This window comes from Pholcus phalangioides, unplaced genomic scaffold, assembly GCF_987345545.1.
Source record: "Pholcus phalangioides strain wild (caught in Gottingen) unplaced genomic scaffold, Ppha-v1.0 ptg000015l_1, whole genome shotgun sequence".
NCBI lineage: Eukaryota > Metazoa > Arthropoda > Arachnida > Araneae > Pholcidae > Pholcus > Pholcus phalangioides.
Genome location: NW_028301608.1, coordinates 20,264,792 through 20,270,791, shown reverse-complemented (window position 1 = coordinate 20,270,791; position 6,000 = coordinate 20,264,792).

Sequence of the window (6,000 nt, the reverse complement as noted above, 5' to 3'; positions counted from 1 at the left end):
AAAATCAGCTTGTTTTTTCCTCGTTTATTTTTTCCTTCTTTCATTCCACTTCGTTAATCAGGACGCTAATAAGAAGTATTGCGGCGAAAAACACAACTTTCAATGTCAGATGAGGAACTGGTATAATCATCAGTTTTAAAATTTTTCACCATAATGTCAAGATACGCGTTCATTTCTACTTGAAAAATTTTGTGGAAACCGCATAGATATTTAGATTCCCGACACGTCTATAAACTTTTAGTATTTGTGATTGTTATTTTGAAATGGAAAAACAAGCTTCCCTCTTGTTTTGTTCATTTCGTGCGTCAGCCAGATTTGTCTAATTTGCATAGAGCAATTTTCATGATTTATTCATTTATGTGATATGCCAAACATGATTACAAGAAATTCTATGAATGTTTTGTTATTTTCACAGTACATTCAGCTAGCAATGATGCAGGTTATGAACTAAAATTTAAAGGATTTTATGATATGCTCATAAATTGCACTCGGATCTGTTAATGTACGTGTGAATTTTTGGGAATTTCATTCTACATTTCGTCTATAAGACACTATAGTTAGACAAATATACGTGATAGTTTTTAGACTTTTAGTCTGTAACCCCGAAAATATATGTATAGCAAAATATCATTTAAAATTTCGTAATGTTACATTAAATTGATTTTTAGAAACGGTGTTTCAAACTCAAGTAAAATTCTTCGTTAAACGCGTTTAAAGTTTTTATTCACGGATTACTTGTATGTAAAAAAAGCAACACTAAATTGGACGTAATTTCAATTCTGAGCGTCATATAAACAAAACAAGGCTTGTTGTGGAATCAAGAAGAATAGGGCTTTCATAAAAAATAAAAGAATAAAAATCTATATTTTCTTCCTAATCCTAAATATGACATAGTGGCCTGTGGGTTACGACTGAAATTGACAAACAGTGCATACCCCTGGGTCATTTCTTAGCCATCCTGGACTAGTAGTGCGATTTTCGCCATGGTTGTATATGTTTTATTTTTAAACTACTTAGAGTTTAATATTACCCATATTGGGTTATTTGAAATTTCTAATGTTCTTTTTATTTCTCTCAAATATGTATCTTTTTGCTCCCGGGCATCCCAAAATGGTTGTTAGAGGTTATTTTAAGAGGCTACGCATGTCACGGTGTACGAGATCTTCAAGTGGTCATAACTTTTGAATGGATGAAGATAGAGCTATGGAACAAATGTCTTGGTACACTAAATTGGACATGCGCTACGCGATAATAACAACCAAAGTGTCACCTGGTGAAAAATTCTTCAACTTTTTTTACCTTGTCTTGGTAATTCAACCATCTATGTCTTGGAAAATTTTCTCCAAATGTTACGGGTTTCTTTCGGTATAAAATTAAGCTTTGCAAATTCAACCAATTTAAATTTTTTGACTATAAATAGCATAAAATCTTTGATTTTCGCGTTTCTTCAAATTACAATTTTGAAGAGTTAAGACTACCACAATAGAATTGAAGCTGATTATTTTCCATATGTAACTTTTACTCTGAAATGCTCCATAGATTTTTAGTGCGTTTGGACACTCTCCTGAACCTCTTCGTGTACAAGAGCGAGATATCTCAACCTAAATTAGATGGTAAAAATACATTCGAGCTCCTTCTCCGTTATTCCCCCTCATCAAGACTCTTTACTGGTAATCCTATGAACGGGAGTTTTTTTCCTTTTACCTCACCAGTTTTCTCCCTCGCTCCGGTTCGATGAGTAGAAAAAAATTTCCTGGAATTACCTGAGAGAAGGTTGGCTGAGGAGGCAATGGAAAATCTGCTCTCTGCTTATCCTTTTCCCCATTTCGTAAATGCTAAATAATATGATGCCGGCTTCAAATTTATCGCTGCCAACTATATATATAGTTCAAATTTGTTGCAAAACCTCGTATTTAACCACTTTACGATCAAGGACGTAATATTGCGTCCAAATGCCAGTGGAATAAATTCAAAAAGTTCTCTCTGTTTTTTTTTTCCTTCTCTTCTCATCACCGCGAAACTTGTGGACTTGTATTTAACTAAGGTATTCTGTCGCATTTTTTTTCATATTTTTATTGGCGTTATAATAACGGCGAACAAGTGCTATAAGCAACCAAACTCAATAATGGCATTTGCACTGGCATGGATATAGACTTGATAGTCTAAGGGGAGGGCACGCTGATGGTGTCTGGGAGCATAATGATGATGATGTCAATTCATTTATATGCATATACGTCAGATCAGTCAGTTCCGCCGTTGAGAGATGGTGGTTCTCTCCCCCCCCCCCTCCCCCAACCCCGTATCTCCGTCCATGAAAATTTGGGTATTTATAATGTCGCTAAATCACCATTCACAAAACAAACGCCGTGTAACCGAGGAAGTTAAAATTGGAAATTCTTCACTATCTCATGTGTATTCTCCAGACTTTGCATTTCGTATTTCCATCTGTTCCGGTCTCTGCAGAATCCTCCCCAGTACGACCCAACCCACACGGGTAAAAGGCTTATATCCCAGGAGGGACAGAGCCTGGGTCGTGTCTGGTCTGTCGGTCTCTGCAGAATTAGTGAGAAGTTCGATTATACGTAAAGTCGGTCAAAAAACACCAAAATACTTCGAAAAAAACAGCACAGCTTCTACGGAAAAAAGAGCTTCCAGAAGCTAAGCTCGTAAAACGTGGGGAGACAAATGCGGGAAATGAATTTAACTTTGTAACTTATGAACAAAACTTTCATCTTTGATGCATAGAACTTTTCTGTTTGTGTTTTAGAATCAGTCCTCCTGCTCTCTCAGCAGCATCAGGAGTCTCAGGTAAAGCGATGTTCTGGAAACCTTAACACATTCGCATTAGGCTATTTTTCTTAAAACGTTCCTAAAACGTAATAAGTTTCGTACTTAATGTGTTATATACACTGGTGGTCTGCAAATTCTCTTAATTTGCAGACCAAAATACTGCTGTCTCAGAATCGTTATAGCCCCGCAGGACAAAATGAGATAGGGCTTTGTCACCACCTTCTCTAAATCGGGGCGGTGCATAGACAAAAGCGTACTCAGGATCGACCTGGGCACAAAAGGCTTGATGTGGGGAGGGGAGCAAAAATTGCCTTCCCGAGAAATTTCGAGTTACTGCCCTTGAAAAAGCATTAAAATCAACAAAAATTTGTTAAAATACCATAAAAGGCTTTTTTATATTATAAATTCAGGATAGAAGAAAACCCACTAACGATAAAAATGTGTCCTCTAACTTTGTTTGCTTTCAGATGGGGGGTGGGGGGATGTGCGTTATTTCAGCTGCACTGACCTGTTTCTCTGCTCTCAGAATTTCGGTATCTGTGCAGAATGACAAAAAATAACATACTACCTTATACAATGTAGGTAATTTTTTTCTGCGCAGCAATAAAAGCAACATTATCAGTCATTCTCAAACCCTAAACGTGTGATTTGTAAACTTATTAACCATGGTGTCTTTGGTGTCTTTCTCAGTTACTTTTGTTCATAACCTTTAGTTTTGTAAAAACAAAATTTTATCAGCCAAAAAATGCTTTTTAGATAATACTATACAGTGCAAGATGTATTATATATTCATGTGTACATTCTGCGTACATTCATCCCTTTTAACGAAACCAAGAAACTTGTCTCCAACCCCATCTCGTCTGTAATCACCACAAAATTTGTTAATCGCGACAGTACCCGATTGTCCGCAGGTTCTGGCGTTCATTCATTCATTCAATACCCAATTGTCCGGGGAAAATATGCTGTAAAAATTTGTATGTTAGTTCCGGGCTCTGCCACGAAGCTGGGCAGAAAGAGATCTAGGCAACGGGATAAGTCCAGTGGCAAAGTTCTGGCGTTCATTCATTCAGTACAAGATGTATTATATTGAGAAACATCATAAAACTAGAACCCCTTCTGCCATGTATCAAATAAAAACACAACTGTTATGATTCTACGATTGGAATTAATGACCGGTTTTAGATTACTGTGCCGCATGAAAGAAAGCAATATAGTATGGTATTAGTAAATAATTTATGAGCAATAATATAGATTAAATTATCAAGTTTGAGGTCAAACTTTAACAGTAGTAAATTAACATTAGTAACACTTGAAAAAACAAACAAAACGTTTAATTGGCCAGTTTTTATGCCGGCAGTTGGCCCCATGGGCTAGGAATCGGCTAAAAAGTTTAATTCTGGTCTGGTAATGAAACGTTTAAGGTTTAAGAATAATTGAAAATGCTTCTATGTACAAAGTTTTTTATTGAATAGAAAAAATTCCCTGCATTGTTTGCATAAGATGCATGTTATTTTTTGTCATGCTCACAGATATCGAGCTTCTGCGAGCAGAAAAACATCAAGTCTGTGCAGGTGCCATTAAAGGGAATGTGCCTACTATCTCGAAAATAAAAAGGATTCTTGGTGCCACTGAAAAAATAATTTTTATTCAGCTTAGCAGTTTCTTTGAAGCCGGCCTATGTGTAACGTATCGTTAAGCACATGTAACGATATTATTTACGTACTCTATAACTAAGACTTCTGGGATTTTTAAGGGTTCCGTAGCGTATGATCATGCCGAGTCCGAAAAAAGCTGTCATGGAACCCCAGGGTTCCGCGGAACACCAGTTGGAAACCCGTGAGCTAGATTGTAGCCAATGAACAGGTACATTGAAACTTAAGCAAATCCGAAGATGATGACACACTCCGCTATGACTATGAAGATTTCGACAGCTAGCTGGATGACGCGAAGCTGGATCCACGAAAGAAAATTCAACTTTCCTTGCGGGAAATCGAAGCCACATCCTTTCACTTGCCGGGTGAGCGCCCTAGACCACAAAGCCAACTAACTTCAATCTTTTCCTAGAGCTCGTGCGTGCTGAACGGGGCCGTACGTGGAAAGCCAGACCTACTCAGGCCAAAGCTCATAATTTATGGCACTACCATACCAGATGAGTTAAATCTGGTTGTCCGTGTTCAGCGCACATGACCTCTAAAGAAAAAGGATTCATTGTGGCTTTGTAGTAATAAGACAACCATAAGTATTCTTTACGGGCATTGTATAATATTTTATCATGTGTATATATTGTTTACAATTTTTGTTAATTGCATTTTTAATTGGGTTGCTATATTTTTGAAACATATGACATCCATATTTTTACGGGCATCTTTTTCTCAGCCACCTCGTTGTGCATTTTGCCTGTTGTGGCGTTGTATTTGTACTTGTAGTCTGGTGGAGGCTTGCAACAGGCCTGCAACGATAAAAATGTTCAATCATCAACCTTCTCTCATAGTTATAAAAATTTATGGCAGATGGCAGCACTACACATAACAAGCATTACCCAAAAACGAACTTCATGTAAGTTTCACTGCACGGACACGCACATTCCAACATGTATCGATTGGTTAGAAATACCGCAGAGGAATATGGACGATGTGCATGTGTAGTTTAGCAGTAGTAGTCTAGCTGTGTAGGGCGGTCGCCCGGCCAGTGGGAGGACGTGAGTTTATTTCCTCGCAAGGGGCCACAGTTGAATTTTCTTTCCGGGATTTATTTTCGCATCCGCCAGTTGGCGAAAACATCGTACTCAAACAAATGGTGGTTTGAAAGAAAGAAAGAAACACTTTATTCTGTCATAGGGGTACCAGACGTGCTCATTTATGAGGACATGCCCTCATTTTTAATTTCTATTTTCAGTGATCTCATACCGTCTCTGAAATTTTTCTCTTTTGTTCTCATTTTCAGGGTTCGGGAATTTTTTTTTCTTCTTTCAATCAAAAATCTGTTCATGAGTTTGTTCGTTTATTTTGTTTTCTTTTCACACCTATTTACTCTCTTTGAAGGGACCCAGGGCTATACTTATGGCTCCCACAAGGGTGGGGCTGACAGGGCCCAGGACGATTTTCATCATTTTTTGTTTTTCCACACTATAAACTCATCATAAAAGAGCCCACAAAAAATTTTAGCCTAGGGGGGCCCTGCCCAGGATGGGGGAAATGGCTGTACTTGCCA